The 16144-nt window shown below is 42.8% G+C and overlaps 1 protein-coding gene across 1 annotated transcript in view; it reads left to right on the plus strand.

The window, feature by feature from the left end:
• The first annotated feature begins 6758 nt into the window (after positions 1-6758).
• Positions 6759-16144, plus strand: part of LOC104845513 (zinc finger protein 432-like) — a 46099-nt gene continuing 36713 nt past the window's right edge. Inside the window, exons 1-2 of the mRNA XM_064294142.1 lie at positions 6759-7405; positions 7972-8093. The gene's annotated coding sequence lies outside the window, so the exon portion shown is untranslated. The remainder of the gene's footprint in view (positions 7406-7971; positions 8094-16144) is intronic.

Consider the following 16144-nt stretch of genomic DNA (forward strand, 5'->3'; position numbering starts at 1 on the left):
TGTACGGATTGGGATTGCATTATATCTGTAGATTGCTTTGGGTAGAATTGATGTTTTCACAGTGTTGGGTCTTCCTATCCATGAGCATGGTATGTTTTTCCCTTTATAGGTCTGTTTTGGTTTCTTGCAGTAGTATTGTAGTTTCCTTTGGATAGGTCTTTTACATCTCTGGTTCAATTTATTCCTAAATATTTTGTCTTTTTATGTTCTATTATAAATGGTATTGTCCTGATTTCCTTTTCAAAGTTTTCTTTGTTGGTATATAGGAATCCAACTGATTTTTGCACATTGATCTTTTTTTCTGCTACTCTGGTGAATTTATCAGCCCCAGTAGTTTTCTTGTGGAATCCTTGGGATTCTGTATGTATAGGGTATCATATCTTCTGAAAATAAGGATAGTTTTAGTTCTTCCTTTCCAATTCGGATATCCTCTATGTCTTTTTCTTGCCTTATTGCTCTATCTAGGACTTCCAGCAGAGTGTTAAATAGGAGTGGTGATAAAGAGCATCGCTGTCTTGCTCCTGTCCTCAGGGAAATGCTTTCAGCCTCTCTCCATGAGAATGATGTTGCCTGTTGGTTTCGTAAAGATGTCCTTTTAATTTCCCTTCTATCCCTATTTTGTTGCAAAAGACCTCTTTAATGTGTTAAAAAGCAAAGATGTTGCTTTGAAGACTAAGGTGTGCCTGACACAAGCCATGATATTTTCAATCTCCTTATATACATGTGAAAGCTTAACAGTGAATAAGAAAGACCTAAGAAGAACTGATGCCTTTGAATTATGGTGTTGGTGAGGAATATCGAATATACCACGGACTGCCAGAATAACAAACAGGTCTGTCTTGGAAAAAGTACAGCCAGAGTGCTCCTTGGAAGCTGGGATGGCAAGACTTCATCTCACATACTTTGGATTTGTTATCAGCAGGGACCACCCCCTCGAGAAGGACATCATGCTTGGTCAGGTGGGGGGTCAGCAAAAAAGACGAAGACCTGGAATGAGGTGGACACAGTAGCTACAACAATGGGCTCACACATAGCAACGATTGTGGGGATGGCTCAGGACCAGGCAATGTTTCATTCTATTGTACACAGGGTTGCTATAAGTTGGAACCGACTCTGCAGCACCCAACAACAGCAACCTATTTTATTGAGTGTTTTGTTTTTTTTTTAAAATCAGGAATGGATGTTGGACTTTGTCAGATCCCTTTTCTCCATTGATTGAGATGATCGTGTGCTTCTTTTCTTTTGTTCTGTTTATGTGGTTAATTATGTTGATTGTTGTAATGTATTATTTTTTTGATGTAATACTTAATTCTATTGGCTAGAATTTTGTAGAGAATTTTTGCATCCGTATTTGTGAGAGATATTGGTCTCTAATTTTCTTTTTTTGTGGTTTCTTTGCCTGGCTTTGGTATCAGTGTTATGCTGCTTTCAGAGAATGAATTTGGGAATATTCCTCTTCTATGCTCTGAAATACTTTTAGTAGTACTGGTGTGAGCTCTTCTCTGAATATTTAGTAGGATTCTCCAGTGAAGCCATCCAGGCTAGGGCTTTTTTTCGTTGGCAGCTTTTTTTATTACCTCTTCTATCTCTTCTCTTTTTATTGATCTGTTCACATTTTCTATCTCAGTTTGTGATAGTTTAGGTAGGTAGTATGTTTCTAGAGGCTTGTCCATTTCCTGTAGGTTCTCAAATTTGTAGAGTATAGTTTCTAATAGTATTATTATCCTTTTTTATTTCATTTGAGTCTGTTGTGATATCTCCCATCTAATTTCTTATTTGGGTTATTTAATTCCTCTACTGTTTGTTTATCTTTTGTCAGTTTGGCCAGTGGTTTGTTGATTTTGTTGACCTTTTCAAAGAACCAATCTTTGGCCTTTTTGATTCTTTTTCTATTGTTTTTCTGTTCTCTATTTCGTTTATTTCTGCTCTCTATTTCGTTTATTTCTGCTCTAATCTTTATTATTTCCTTTCTTCTGGTGTCTGTAGGCTTCTTTTGCTGTTCTTTTTCTATTTTTGAGTTGTAGGGCTAATGTTTTATTTTGGCCCGTTTTTCTTTTCACCCCGTTTTTCTTTTTCGACATGTGTATTTATTGCTATAAATTGACCTCTGAGTGCTGGCTTTGCTGTGTCCCAAAGGTTTTGGTATGATGTGTTTTCACTCTCATTTGATTCTAGGAATTTTTTGAATCAGTCTTTGATTTCTTCTATTACCCAGTTGTTTTTAAGCAAGATGTTATTCAGTTTCCATGTATGTGATTTTTTTCCCTTGCTCTTCCTTTTACTGATTTCTACTTTTGTGGTACTGTGATCAGAGAGAATGCATTGTATTATTTTAATGTTGTAGATTTTATTGAAGGTGGCTTTGTGGCCTACAATGTGGTGTGTTCGGAGTTACGTTCCATGAGCATTGGAAAAGAATGTATACTTTGCTCCTGTTGAGTGGAGTGTTCTATATATGTCTGTGAGGTCAAGTTGGTTGATTGTGGCCTTTGGATCTCCTATATCTTTGTTGAGTTTCTTTCTAGGTAGTCTGTCCTTTACTGAGGTTGGTGTGTTGAAATCTCCTATTATTATTGTGGAACTGCCAATTTCTCTTTGCAGTGCTGTTAGAATTTTTCATGTATTTTAGAGCCCTGTTGTTGTATGCGTGAATATTTATTAAGGTTACATCTTCTTGGTGGATTGTCCCCCTGAAGAGGAAAGGCTTTGCGAGGCTGAACATGGCTGCCTTCACACTTTTCATTTGTTCACTGCAGTTTGCCAACCCACTGTTATGTAACCTTGCTGAGGTGGTCTTATGTAACATCCTTGGCATGTAGCCACTATTGTCTATAACCATTACAAAACCTTTACCCCCTACTTCTGGGTGCAGAGATTTGTTGTTGTCCTTCAGCCACCCTGGACGTGGCCTTGTATTTAAGTCTCCCTAATAAATATTTATAAATATAGGGTCGGAATCAACTTGACGGCAATGGGTTTGGTTTTTTGGAATAAACTCCTTCACCCCCACACTAGAGTTGCCTGCCTCTTTCTTCAGTCTCACAACACCCTCCATTTTTGAAGTAAGTTTCACATGATTGGTCCATGCCTGGACAATTTGCAGGTCAGCCAGGAGACCAAGGAAATGGTGAGTAGGTGTCAGGCATCTGCAGGGCAAATCCCAGATTGGCCAGTGACCTCCATGTTGGGAGATCTGGCTTGTGTGCTTGATGTGTATAGACTGCTACGTGAGTACAGGGACACCCTGAAAACACCAATTGGCATAGCATGGTTGTGGGAAGATGTGCGCCTTCATAATTGTAGAAAAGAAACTAAGACAGCAATTGCAGCCATAGGATGGCCACTGCTCTGGGAGGTACAGCTAGCCTCTGGCACCCAGCTACTGCTGAAGTGTTCGTGGGAGTTCTTCAGGAAGAGCTGCACATAGAAAGATATGTACAGCAATTGTGGGTGGCAACAACTGATGTATTAAGTAACTATGTCCAAGAGCAGGACCAGCAATTAGAGACACTTGCCTGCAGGTTCATAAAGATGGGGCAAAGCAACATGCCAAAGGCAAGGATTAGAGCAATGTTGATGAGAGTTGTCTTTTGGAGAATCTGCTTCTTCTGAGGAGGTGCAGCTTGCTGCTGTGTGGTCCCAGCTTATAAAAATGAGGTTATAGTGGTGTCTGACATCCTATAACTGCAAAGGGGGAATGAGAAACAAGATCAAGGCAGAGGTCAGATCTACCTCCTCTCTTTGTCATCTTTACCAATTCTCACACCACCATCCCTCCCGTGGCACTCTCTACTACTCTGCTGGGTTAGATAATTCATTGCAATGGCCACACAGAACTCACAGACAATGCTCATGATTGTGGGGTTTATTAGGGAAGTAATAGGTTACAGTTAAGGTTCAGGAATGCTCAGGATACGGATCTTTTATCAGGACAGTCACTTATCAGCTGTGCCCACAGGCACTCATCTGTCTCTACCCTTGGCCTCTGCCCTGATTTCTCAAGTGTTACAAACTCTTTTAGCTCTGAGCATAAGTTCCCTGAGGTACTACACTCCTCCAGTAAGCCTCAGCCTGAAAGCTCAAACTACAGCCCCATGGGTCAGCAAACCTAGCTCCACCAAGTGCCTGGAGGCATCCTAATCTGCCAGCAAGCCTCTTGCCTGAGGGCAGTCAGCATTTTTGCTTCCTGGGCGGGGAGGCCCACTGTACCTTCTCCTGCTAGTCTCTCCTGTAGCTGTTTCTCTGCCACTGCTTCTTGCTGTCTTCAGTGTTAACAGCTCTCCCTTTCTCTGTCTCCCGGTTCCAGGATTCTCCACACCGGGATCAAGGGTCCAAAGGACGTGGTCCGCACTTGGCTGTTCTTCCTTGGCGGTGGTGAGATTCTCTTCCTACTCTGGAATTGGCTCTCTTTTAAGCCTAGAAGGATGGCAAAACTGAACAATCCCCTTGGTGTGCCCATATTATCTCCTTTGCACAGTCCCATCCAATCACTTGGGTGGGATTACAAGACCATGGTGAGAAGGGCTATACAAAAGTGATCCATGCAACCCAGGCTACACCCTGACTTTTCTAGCCATGGTTCTTTTATCCTTGGAGGATTACTTCCCCCTCCCAATCATTTTACCAGTCCAAAATGTCATTAACAGTCCTTCAGTGGTAAAGAGTCCTAAGTTGAGGTTACTCAGGTACCAGCCATTCAGGTCAGGTTCTCCAATAATTTGCCTTATCTTCACCTTTTCTAGCCTCTGGTAAAATTTAACCGAGAGAAAGTCATTCCTTTGCTTTGAGCATAATAAGGCATCAGCATATAGCAAAACCTTTAAGGGACTAGGTTTGGCCACTGTATCAGTCCAGCAGTGCCTCCCTGTTAGTCCACTCTTTCACAATTACAGTTTCTACAATTATAATTTTTAACCAGCACTATTACCCCCATTAAGAATCAACATTCACCTAAGTCGTAGAATCCTGTTACCATCTTCCCCCACACTCCCTTCCCCAGACATATCAGGAAAAGAGGATTTTATTTAGGGGGGATCCTCCCTTGTCCTCCTTATCTTGAGTGTAATCATACTCATGAAAGCGTATAAGCCAGCCACTTCATGCCTTTATATTCCTTCAGTTTAGATAGCCAATATCTAAACTGCCCGTCGCTATCAAACCAGTACCCTGAAGAGATAAGCATGTTCTTGGTCTTGAAGAATCTTTTGTTCTAGTTGAAACTTTGAGCATCTGCATCCATAAGAAAAGTCCCATCCAGAGCAAACCATCAAATTGCAGCAATTTACACAGCTCACAGTGTCAGACATCTTCCTCTTCATTAGATCAGGTTCTGGTCAGCTCATCCCTAGCCATCCAAACTAGGTCACAGTGAGTAGCCCCTTCTCTCTCTCTCATCCCTAGCCACCTTGGGCTTGGTCAACAGGCTCCGCCTGTAAATTCAGGAGTCCACACAACTCTCTTCACTTCTGACCAGTCAGACCTTTCTCTCTCCCTGTCATTTCCATCCCACAAGGACTAGGTCAAAGGGGGCTAATGAAATGTGTCCAAATTTAGCCTGTCTCTTCACTAGTGCACTAAACCCATTTCCACTCATTAGTGGACCCAGGTGGTCATCTCAAGTAAGCATACTAAGCTGTGTACTCAACTGCTCCCTCTAGCTTCCAGTCCTGGAATGGGGTTCCTTGTGATGTGCACTGACTTTTCCTTCCTCCATGCATCCAAAGTCAAACTGCTTGCTCAAAATTTAGAATGCAAAGCAATCACTTATTTTTTTTCCTGCAGGTCCTTCCTTCAAATACAAATCTGTTCTCTCAGAAGTTCTGGGTGGTTCTGCATATTTTTTTGAATTCAGAGTCTGGGTGGGGCTCAGGTTTTAGACTTAAAGTCCAACACAGGGTTCCCACCTTCAAAGCAACAACCTGTGTTATCCTCAGGCAAATCCTAGTCCTTTTGGCATAAACAATCAAGTATTGGATGAGGGCAGAGTTAAATTCTGTCTGTAATCTATAACATCCAATATTCATTTCTATCATACCTCGGAATCGACTCGACGGCACTGGGCTTTTTGGGTTACAACACTAGGTAGGAGAAATATTCAATATCCAGGAAAAAAAAAAAAAAACAAACCCAGTGCCATCGAGTCGATTCCAACTCATAGCGACCCTATAGGACAGAGTAGAACTGTCCCCATAGAGTTTCCAAGGAGTGCCTGGCGGATTTGAACTGCCAACCCTTTGGTTAGCAGCCGTAGCACTTAACTACTAGGCCACCAGGGTTTCCTCAATATCCAGAGTACATTCAAATAAACACATAACCCTTTTTAAAACAGCCACTTGCATCTTCTCCACCCCTTGACTCTCTTCCCATTCATATGCATATGGCCTTAGGCTTATCTGGCCTGGCTTTTGCCCCATGCCACACCAGATGTGGCTTTTCTCCCGTTGGCTGCAGCACAACTTTCCTTTCAGCCATTATAGGTGACATCAACCAGAGTAACCACATCTAAGAATCAAAAGTTTACTTAAAAAGCTTAAACCCCCCCAAAAACCAAACCCACTGCCATGGAGTCCATTCCAACTCATAAATTTAGCTTACTAAATTTGAATTTCAAAAGGGATGGCTGGGTTGCAGGGACAGAGACCCTCTCCTGACCTCAGTAAAATTTGGAGAGAAGGTTTTAATCATGCTCAGATTAGGTAATGGTTGAGCTTCTAAAATATCCCATCTCTTCTCATTATAAGGTTCTTAGAGTCATTTGCTTTTTTTGGAATCAATGGTCTCTATATGCATATAGAATAACTACTCAGAATAAACTTTATGTTCAAATTTGAGTTTTATTATTTTCAACACTGGCTACTGAATGGGAATAGTTAAGGTATAGAGAAGAGAGGATGAATCTGGAGTATTTTAAAAACGGTTGTGTGTTTATCTGAAGGTTCTATGGATATTGAATATTTTTCTCTATCTATTTTTTAGTGATGTAGAGTCGGAATTGACTCCACGGCAATGGGTTGTTGATGGTTGTTGTAAAGAGGAGCCCTGGTGGCAGAGTTGTTAAGCATTCCGCAGCTAAACAGAAAGTCCGCAGTTCGAAACCACCAGCCGCTCTTTGGAAACCCTATGGGGCAGTTCTACTCTATCTTAAAGGGTCGGTATGAGGTGGAATCAATTATTTTTTTTATTTTTAAACTGGCTCAAAAAACAGCCCATTTTGCCCCGTACGGCTAGTTTTCAAAGATGGCGGCCTCCAGATAGACGCGACAGTAAGGGCGCAGACATAAAATCTTGCAAATCAATGCCGGAAATACGGTTTTCCGCTCCGTTTCAAATTCCCGACCCTCGCGGGCCACCGTAGGCGATCGAGAGTTCTACGGAAAGGTTGGCGAAGTGGTATTATTTCACACAAGTAAGTGCATCTTTTCAGAACTTCGGTCGGTTCAGGAGAAAAACAGGTCGGTGTATGTTTTTATCCTTGAAACAGGGCGAGGTGGGTGTTTGGACGTGATGTGAGGACAAATGGATTTTCTGAGAGGAGGGCAGGAGTTTAGTTGCTTCAGGGGGAGCACGTGGGAGTCCGGTGCTTTAGGGGCAGACCTGGTGTGAGCGCTTTTGTACAAAGATCAAGTCTGTCTAGACTGAGGGTTCGGAGTCTTTGCGCATCACTCTGTTTGTAAGAGGTGGAGGTGGTATTTACGATGAATGCGGTGTCTGGTTCCGGTTCGGGGGTTAATATGGGGCTCTGAAGTTGGAACCGGGCTGTGGACATGATAAGGGGTGTCTGGATCAGGTTTCTCATTAATAAGGCCGTGAGGGTGGCCAGTGTCTGTGTGGCAGGGACTCATCTGGCCTTAAGTTTTGGAAGCCCCAAATCCCAGGAATCTCAGCTGCTGTTACAGAAGGCGTTACATTCTCCTGGAAGTAGTTCAGAACCTAGGCTTACATAATCATATGTTTTCTTCTCTCATCCACCAGTCGGCTGACTACTGTCTAAAGGACTAATCCAGCACGCCGCCCATCGATCTAGAGCTGCTTTTGTGCTGCAGAAGTATAGTTGAGTCCTTGTGTGGGAGATCTTATGGCCTGCAAAGCGTCAGGTACATGCACACTTTCTACTTTGCTGGCAGACTGTTTTGTTTTTTAATTCTCTGGCAAGGTGAAACATTTCCCAGTTTATTAGTAAGTCTTTATGTGTGCAGTTACTGTTGGTAAGGTTAGTAGTGGCATGCAAATGAGTCTGGATATGTGGACAAATTCCACCCATGTGTGTTTGTAAAAACGCTCAGTTACTTGAAAATGTCGATTTTATCTGTGTCATTTCTCCCGTTAATTCCTTACATTTTTTATGTGTGCCACTTCTGTTTATCTTTTATTTAACTCATTATGGATTGAATTGCGTCCCCCCAAAATACGTGTTGTAAATCCTAACCTCTATGCCTGTGGTTATAATCCCATTTGGGAATAGATTGTCTTTAGTGTTAATGAGGCAGGATTAGCGCAGGGTATATATTTAGAGTCATTCTCTTTTGATATATAAACCCAAAAGCAAACCCACTGCTGTTGAGTCGATTCCAACTGATCGCGACCCTATAGGACAGGGTAGAATTGCCCCATAGAGTTTCCAAGGAGCACCTGGTGGACTTGAACTGCCGACCTCTTGGTTAGCCGCCATAGCGCTTAACCACTAGGCCACCAGGGTTCCCTTTTGATATATAAAAGTGATTAAACAAGCAAAAGTAACACAGATGGCAAAAGAGAGATGACAAGCCACATGAAGATCACCCAGACAAGGATCTTCCTCCAGAGCCAAAAGAGATAGAAAGCCTTCCCCTAGAGCCAGCACCCTGAATTCAGACATCTAGCCTCCTAAACTGTGAAAAAATAAATTTCTGTTCTTTAAAGCCATTTACTTGTGGTATTTTCATTATAGCAGCAGTAGATAACTAAGACAGAATTTGGAACAGGAAGAGTGAGGTGCTGCTGTAATAAATACCGACAATGGGGTTTTTTTAATGTGGAGGTGGTTTTGGAATTGGGTAATGGGTGCAGGCTGAAAGAGATTTAAGGTGCCTAATAATAAAAACCTAGATTACTTTGAAGAGACAGTTGATAGAACCATGGATGTCAGAGACAGTTCTGGTGAAGGCTCAGAAAGAAGTGAGGAGAGCTATAGAGAAAGCCTCTGTCATTTTAGAGTATACATAAGGAGCTAGCAAGAGAATGTTGCTAGGAATATGAATGTTAAATGTGTTTCTGGTGAGGCCTTAAAAGAAAATAATAAACACGTGCAGTGTGATGGCTCACTTTTGTGTGGCCTTTCTCCCCCATGGTCTTGTAACTCCCACCCATGTGATTGAGTAGGACTGTGCAGATGCGGTAATAGTGGTCCACCAAAGGGATTCGTTAGTTTTGCCATCCTGCTGGGTTTGAGGTGAGCCATCCGAGAAGCACAAGAGAGAGGATCCCACCACCACCAAGGAAGAACAGCCAGGAGCTGGCACATCCTTTGGACCTGGGATCCCTACACTGAGAAGCTCCTGGAACCAGGAAAGAGAGAAAGAACTGTAACACTGAAGGTAGCAAGAAGCAGGTGCAGATATGTGGCAGCAGAGACCCAGCAGCAGAAGATGGCGTGGATGGCTTCCCATCCCCGGGGAGGAAGCTGAGTGTCTTTAGGCAGAGACTGGGGCCAGAAAGAGGTGTGTCTGCGAGCACAGCTGGGAGTAGGCTGTCCTGATGGAAGAACTGTGTCCTGTATGTTCCTGAGTGTGAATTGTAAGCTGTTACTTCCCTAACAAACCCCTTAATCCTGAGTATCATCTCTGAGTTCTGTGTGGCCATTGCAATGAGTTATCAAACCCAGCAGAGAAATAGTGCCGTGGGAGAGACGGTTAGTGTCAAAATTGGTAAAGGTGATGGAGAGAGGAGGCATGTCTGACCTCCACCTCATAGGAATCAGCCTTGGGATGTTGACCTTGATTCTCTTCCCACTAGTGAAGTTAGGTCAGACACCGCCCCCAAGTCACTTTTACAGCGTATTTTTGGGCAATAGAGAAATGGTGATGCTTTTCATGCAATGCAAAGAACTTGCCTGAATTAAGTTCAGACGTTTGGTGAAATGTAAAACTTTTAAGTGATAAACTTGGCTATCTGGCTGATGAGATTTCTAAGTGAGATCTTAAAGGGGCTGCATGGTTTCTCCTTGCCAGTTATAGTAAAATGCGAGAGGAAAATAACGGACTTAAAAATGAACTGTGCAAAATAAAAACAAAATTTAAAATTTGGAAAACTCTTTTGTACAAACTAAGGACACGTCTCCTAGAATGTTCACCAGGGACCCAGAACCGGACATGGCTACACTATTTTTTGTTAAAGATGTTAAGCCTGGGACTGATGAATCTTCCCAACTACCACAGCTGAAAAGCCATCAGCTTTGACTGAAAAGGACAGAAAAAGAATGGAAGGAAAGAAAGCTGTCTGCTTCTTGGAATTCTGCAGGCAGGAAACAGGCCAAACGTGCTACATCTGTTGTTCTCCAAGGAAAGAACAAGACCATCCCTGTAGCAGCATGAAAACAACCAGAACTGTTGGAGGGAGAACTCTAAGCAGGCTCTTCTTGGTTCCTGAGGGTGGGTCCACAGCCTCCTAGGTTTCAGACTGGGATCTTCACCAATTTGGCTCCGGAGCATGGGGCTACCATTAAGGCGTGCCAGTGGATGGTGCCACCACTGAAAGCTGAGGAGGTGGGGCTGCCATGCCCAAGGGAGAGAGGAATGAGGCCTTCTGGGGGCAAGGGGATGGGGGGATAAATAAATACTCTCTTTTACAAGGGTCAGTACAAGGCTAGTTCCTTTGAGACAAGGTTAAATATGTCCAAATATTCAACTTTTTCAATAGCTGTACCACTGCATCATCTCCACCATCAACTGTTCCTCCTTTCATCAGCACTGTCCCTTCCATCTTTGGGTTCTGTAATTCACTGCAACGTCTCACAGAACTCACGAACCATATGAAGGAAATGGCTCGCACCGTTGTGGAGGCTGCTAGGGCCTAAATCTGTGGGTCAGGCATAGGCTTCCCGTGACTCATGTGGCCTCAGAGGCCAATGAACCCTAATTAGCAAGCCAGATGATAGGCTGTTGGCTCACAAGGCTACAGAAGCGGGCAAAACAGGTCAGAAGATAAAGTGCTATCCCATGGGGCTGCAGAATCTGGTGAATCCCAGAATCTGCAGGTCAAATGGTAGGCTCTTGGCCCAAGTCCCAAGAGTGAGACATCAGACAATGATGAGCTGGACGCAGGATCCAGATGCAGAGAGCGGGAGAGTCCTGCCAGAGCACCCACATATATATTGCAGACCACACTCCAGGGAAGGATATAACTTGAGTAAAAGTTGGACTTGAGTCATGCCTTCCTGTAAGGCTGTGACTCAAAATACACCCCATGCTAATCCTGGTTCATTGACAATAACCAAAAATAGGCATTAGGATTTACAACACAGAAAATGAAGGATAATTACATTAGATCACAAAATGGAGGATAGCAACAATATTGGGAATCATGGTCTAGCCAAGCCAACACACAACTCCAACTACCACACCTCATTAGAGTTCCATATACCTTATTTGCATGGGCCCATCAAATCATTTTTTGGGAGTCACAAAGACTGTGACTAGAAGGGCCATATTAAGTAGTTCACTGCAATGCAGGGTGCCACACAGATGGTGCTGCCTAAAGCTGAGGAGACAGAGTTGCCATCCCAGGGGCCCTGGAAGGCACAGTTTAAGCCTAAGGCTGAGGGGCCTCCATCCAGAATATAAAAGGCTTGGCCAACACCCACCGTGTAGAGGGCAGAGCTATTGCCCATGTGTTCTCAGAGAAAAGAGGGTTATTTTCAAGCCTTGAGAGCTAACGTAATCTGTTCTGCAGAGTTTGGGACTTGTTGGTGCACCTTATCCCTTCTTTTCCTCCAGTTTCTCCCATTTGTAATGGAAATGTCTACGTTGTGTCTGTTCCACCATTGTACTTTGGAAACAGATAACTTGTACTGTAGATTTCACAGGGTCACACATGAAAAGGAATTTTACCCCAGGATGGAATATGCCTAAAGTCTCATCCATATTTGATTTGGATGATTCAGAAGATTGGATTTTGACTTGGAGTTGATTTAAGGCTTTTGCAGTGATGTGATGGGGTGAATTATTTTGCATGTGGGAAGGACATAAATTTTGGGGAGCCAGAGAGTGAAATGTTATGGATTGAATTGTTTTCCCCCAAAATATGTGTTTTAAATCCTAAGCTCTGTGCCTGTGGTGGAAACGTTGGTGGCATAGTGGTTAAGAGCTACCGCTGCTAAGTGAAAGCTTAGCAGTTCAAATCCACCAGGTGCTCGTTGGAAACCCTATGGAGCAACTCTATCCTGTTCTATAGGGTCGTTATGAGTTGGAATCAACTCCACAGCAACACGTTTGGTTTTTGGTTTTATGCCTGTGGTTGTAATCCAATTTGGGAATGAGTCGTTTTTGTTATGTTAATGAGACAGGATTAGTGCAGGGTGTGTCATGAGGCAATCTCTTGAGTTATAAAAGAGATGAAATGCAAGCCAGCAAGCAGTGATGGGGAAGAGAGATTCCAAGCCACATGAAGATCATCCAGGAATAGAAGCTCCAAGGAGACAAGGACCTTCCTCCAGAGCCAGCAGAGTGCCTTCCCCTAGAGCTGGTACCCTGAATGGACTTGTGTCCTCCTAAACTGTGAGAAAATAAATTTTTGTTTGTTAAAGCCACCCACCTGTGGTATTTGTGGTATAGTAATTTAGCACTAGATAACCAAGGCACCATTTCATTAAGAATGTGCATTTCATTTGTCTTATCAAAGCATCTGTCAGTTTGTCCTGGTGTGGGGGGGCTTTCATGTTGCTGTGATGCTGGAAGGTATGCCACCAGTATTCAGATACCACAGGGTCACCCATTGTGGACAGGTTTCAGCTGAGCTTCCAGATTAAGACCAAGTAGGAAGAAGAGGACCTCGAGGTCTACTTCTGAAAAGAATTAACTAGTGAAAACCTTATGAATAGCAGCGGAACATTGTCTGATATAGTGCCAGAAGATAAGCCCCTCAGGTTGGAAGGCAGGTAACATGACTGGGGAAGAGCTGCCTCCTCAAAGCAGGGTCGACCTTAATGACGTGGATGGAATCAAGCTTTCAGGACCTTCATTTGTTGATGTGGCATGACTCAAAATGAGAAGAAACATCTGCGAACATGCATTAATAATTGGAATGTGAAATGTATGAAGTGTGAATCTAGGAAAATTGGAGATGTCAGAAATGAAATGGAACGCATAAGTATTGGTAATGTAGGCGTTAGTGAGCTGAAATGCACTTGTAGGCCACGTTGATTCAGAAAATCCTATGGTATTCTGTGCTGGAAATGAGGACTTGAAGAAGAATGGCATCGCATTCATCATTGAAAAGAACATTCTAAGATCTATCCTGAAGTACAGTGCTGTCTGTGATAGAACATCCATATGCCTACAAGGATGGCCAGTTAATACGACTGTCATTCAAATTTCTGTACCAAATGCTTGGCCAATGAGGAAGAAACTGAAGTTTTTACCAACTTGTCCAGTCTGAAATTTATCAGACATGCAATCAATATGCATTGATTATTACTGTTGATTAGAATGTGAAAGTTGGAAACAAAGGAGGATCAGTAATTGGAAGATATGGGCTTGGTGAAAGAAAAGATGCTGGAGATTGCATGATAGAATTTTGCAAGACCAATGACTTCATTGCAAATACCTTTTTTCACCAACATAAACAGCAACTATACACGTGGACTTCGCCAGATTGACTACAGAGGAATCAAATCTGTTACATCTGTGGAAAGAGACCATGGAAGAGCTCAATATCATCAGTCAGAACAAGGCCAGGGTGTGACTGCAGAACAGACCATCAATTGCTCATATGCACATTTAAGTTGAAGCTGAAGTAAAGTAGAACAAGTTCATGAGAGACAAAGTACGACCTTGAATATATTGCATCTGAATTTAGAGGCCATCTCAAATAGATTTGATGCATTGGACACTAATGAGTGAAGACCCAGAGAATCGTGGAATGACATCAAGGATATCATACATGAAGAAAGCAAGAGGTCATTAAAAAGACAGGAAAGAAAGAAAAGACCAAAATGGATGTCAGAAGAGACTGAAACTTGCTCTTCAATGTCGAGTAGTTAAAACAAATGGAAGAAATGATGCCCTGGAATTGACTGCCCTTTTACGCCTAGCAGTAGGGCAAAACCGACCAATCCCCTTGTTAGGTTTTCATACACCTTATTTGCATGGTCCCACTCTCAGAAAGGTGACATGCACCTAATTTACATTATTAACAATCTATACGATCCCCTTGGTGGGCTATGAGCACCTGTTCTGCATTGTCCTCCCCTATCCATTTGGTGGGAGTTGCGAAGACTGGCTGCAAGGACCATATTAAGTAATTCACTGCACTACACACCTGCACAGGGTGCCATGCACTTTATTTGCATTATTTGCAAGGTGTCCAATCCTCTTGATGGGTCACAAGTAACTTACTTGCATATTTCGGCCCAGTCATTTTGGTGGGAGTTCTAAGACTTTGGCAGAAAAGGCCATATAAAAGTAATCCATCACACCACATTCAGTTCTGGAAATAATGCTGCTTTGAAAACATTAGTATCTGTCTTGTGGTTGAAATATGCACTGTTATGGGGGGTTAAAACTCACATTTATATTGTTATTTCAACCAGTAGATGATGCCTAAGTGTTTTCTAAAGTGGTTGTATACCTTTGTAGTTCCTCCAGCAGAATGTTGTTGTTAGGTGCCATCGAGTCAGTTGTAACTCCTATCGATCCCATGCACAACAGAACGAAACGCTGCCCGGTCCTGCGCCATCCTTAAAATCGTAGTTATGCTTGAGCCCATTGTTGCAGCCACTGTGTCAGTCCATCTCATTGAGGGCCTTCCTCTTTTCTGCTGACCCTGATATTTACCAAGCATGATGTCCTTCTCCAGGGACTGATCCCTCCTGACAGCGTCTCCAAAGTATGTTAGCACAGTCTCGCCGTCCTTGCTTCTGAGGAGCATTCTCGTTTTACTCCTTCCGAGACAGATTGTTTGTTCTTTTGGCAGTCCGTGGTATATTCACTATTCTTCACCAACACTACAATTTAAAGGTGACAGTTCTCCTTCGGTCTTCCTTATTCATTGCCTAGTTTTCACATGCGTATGATATGATTAAAAATACCATGGCTTGGGTCAGGCTTGGGTTAGTCTTAGAGGTGATATCTTTGCTTTTCAACACTTTAAACAGGTCCTTTGCAGCAGATTTACCCAATGCAATGCGTCTTTTAATTTCTTGACTGCTGCTTCTGTGGGTGTTGATTGTGGATCCAAGTAAGATGAAATCCTTAACAACTTCAATCTTTTCTCCGTTTATCATGATGTTGCTTATTGGTCCAGTTGTGAGGATTTTTATTTTCTTTATGTTGAGGCATAATCCATATTGAAGGCTCTGGTCTTTGATCTTCATTAGTAAGGGCTTCAAGTCCTCTTCACTTTCAGCAAGCAAGGTTGTATCATCTGCATAACGGAGGTCTTCCTCCAATCCTGATGCCCTGTTCTTCATAGAGTCCAGCTTCTCAGATTATTTGCTCAGCATACAGATTGAATACGTATGGTGAAAGGATACAACCCTGACAAACACCTTTCCTGACTTTAAACCACTCCGTATCCCTTTGTTCTGTCCAAACAACTGCCTCTTGATCTACATACAGGTTCTTCATGAGCACAATTGAGTGTTACGGAATTCCCATTCTTCGTAATGTTATCCATAATTTGTTATGATTCACACAGTCAAATGCCTTTGCATAGTCAATAAAACACAGGTAAACGTCCTTCTGGTAGTCTCTGCTTTCAGCCAGGGTCCATCTGATGTCAGCAGTGATATTCCTGGTTCCATGTCCTCTTCTGAATCCAGCCTGAATTTTTGGCAGTTCCTTGTTGATATACTGCTGCAGCCGCTTTTGAATGATCTTCAAAATTTTGCTTGCGTGTGATATTAATGATACTGTTCGATGATTTCCACATTCAGTTCGATCACCTTTCTTGG

The sequence above is a fragment of the Loxodonta africana genome, chromosome 11 (genome assembly GCF_030014295.1).
Source record: "Loxodonta africana isolate mLoxAfr1 chromosome 11, mLoxAfr1.hap2, whole genome shotgun sequence".
Taxonomy (NCBI): Eukaryota; Metazoa; Chordata; class Mammalia; order Proboscidea; family Elephantidae; genus Loxodonta; species Loxodonta africana.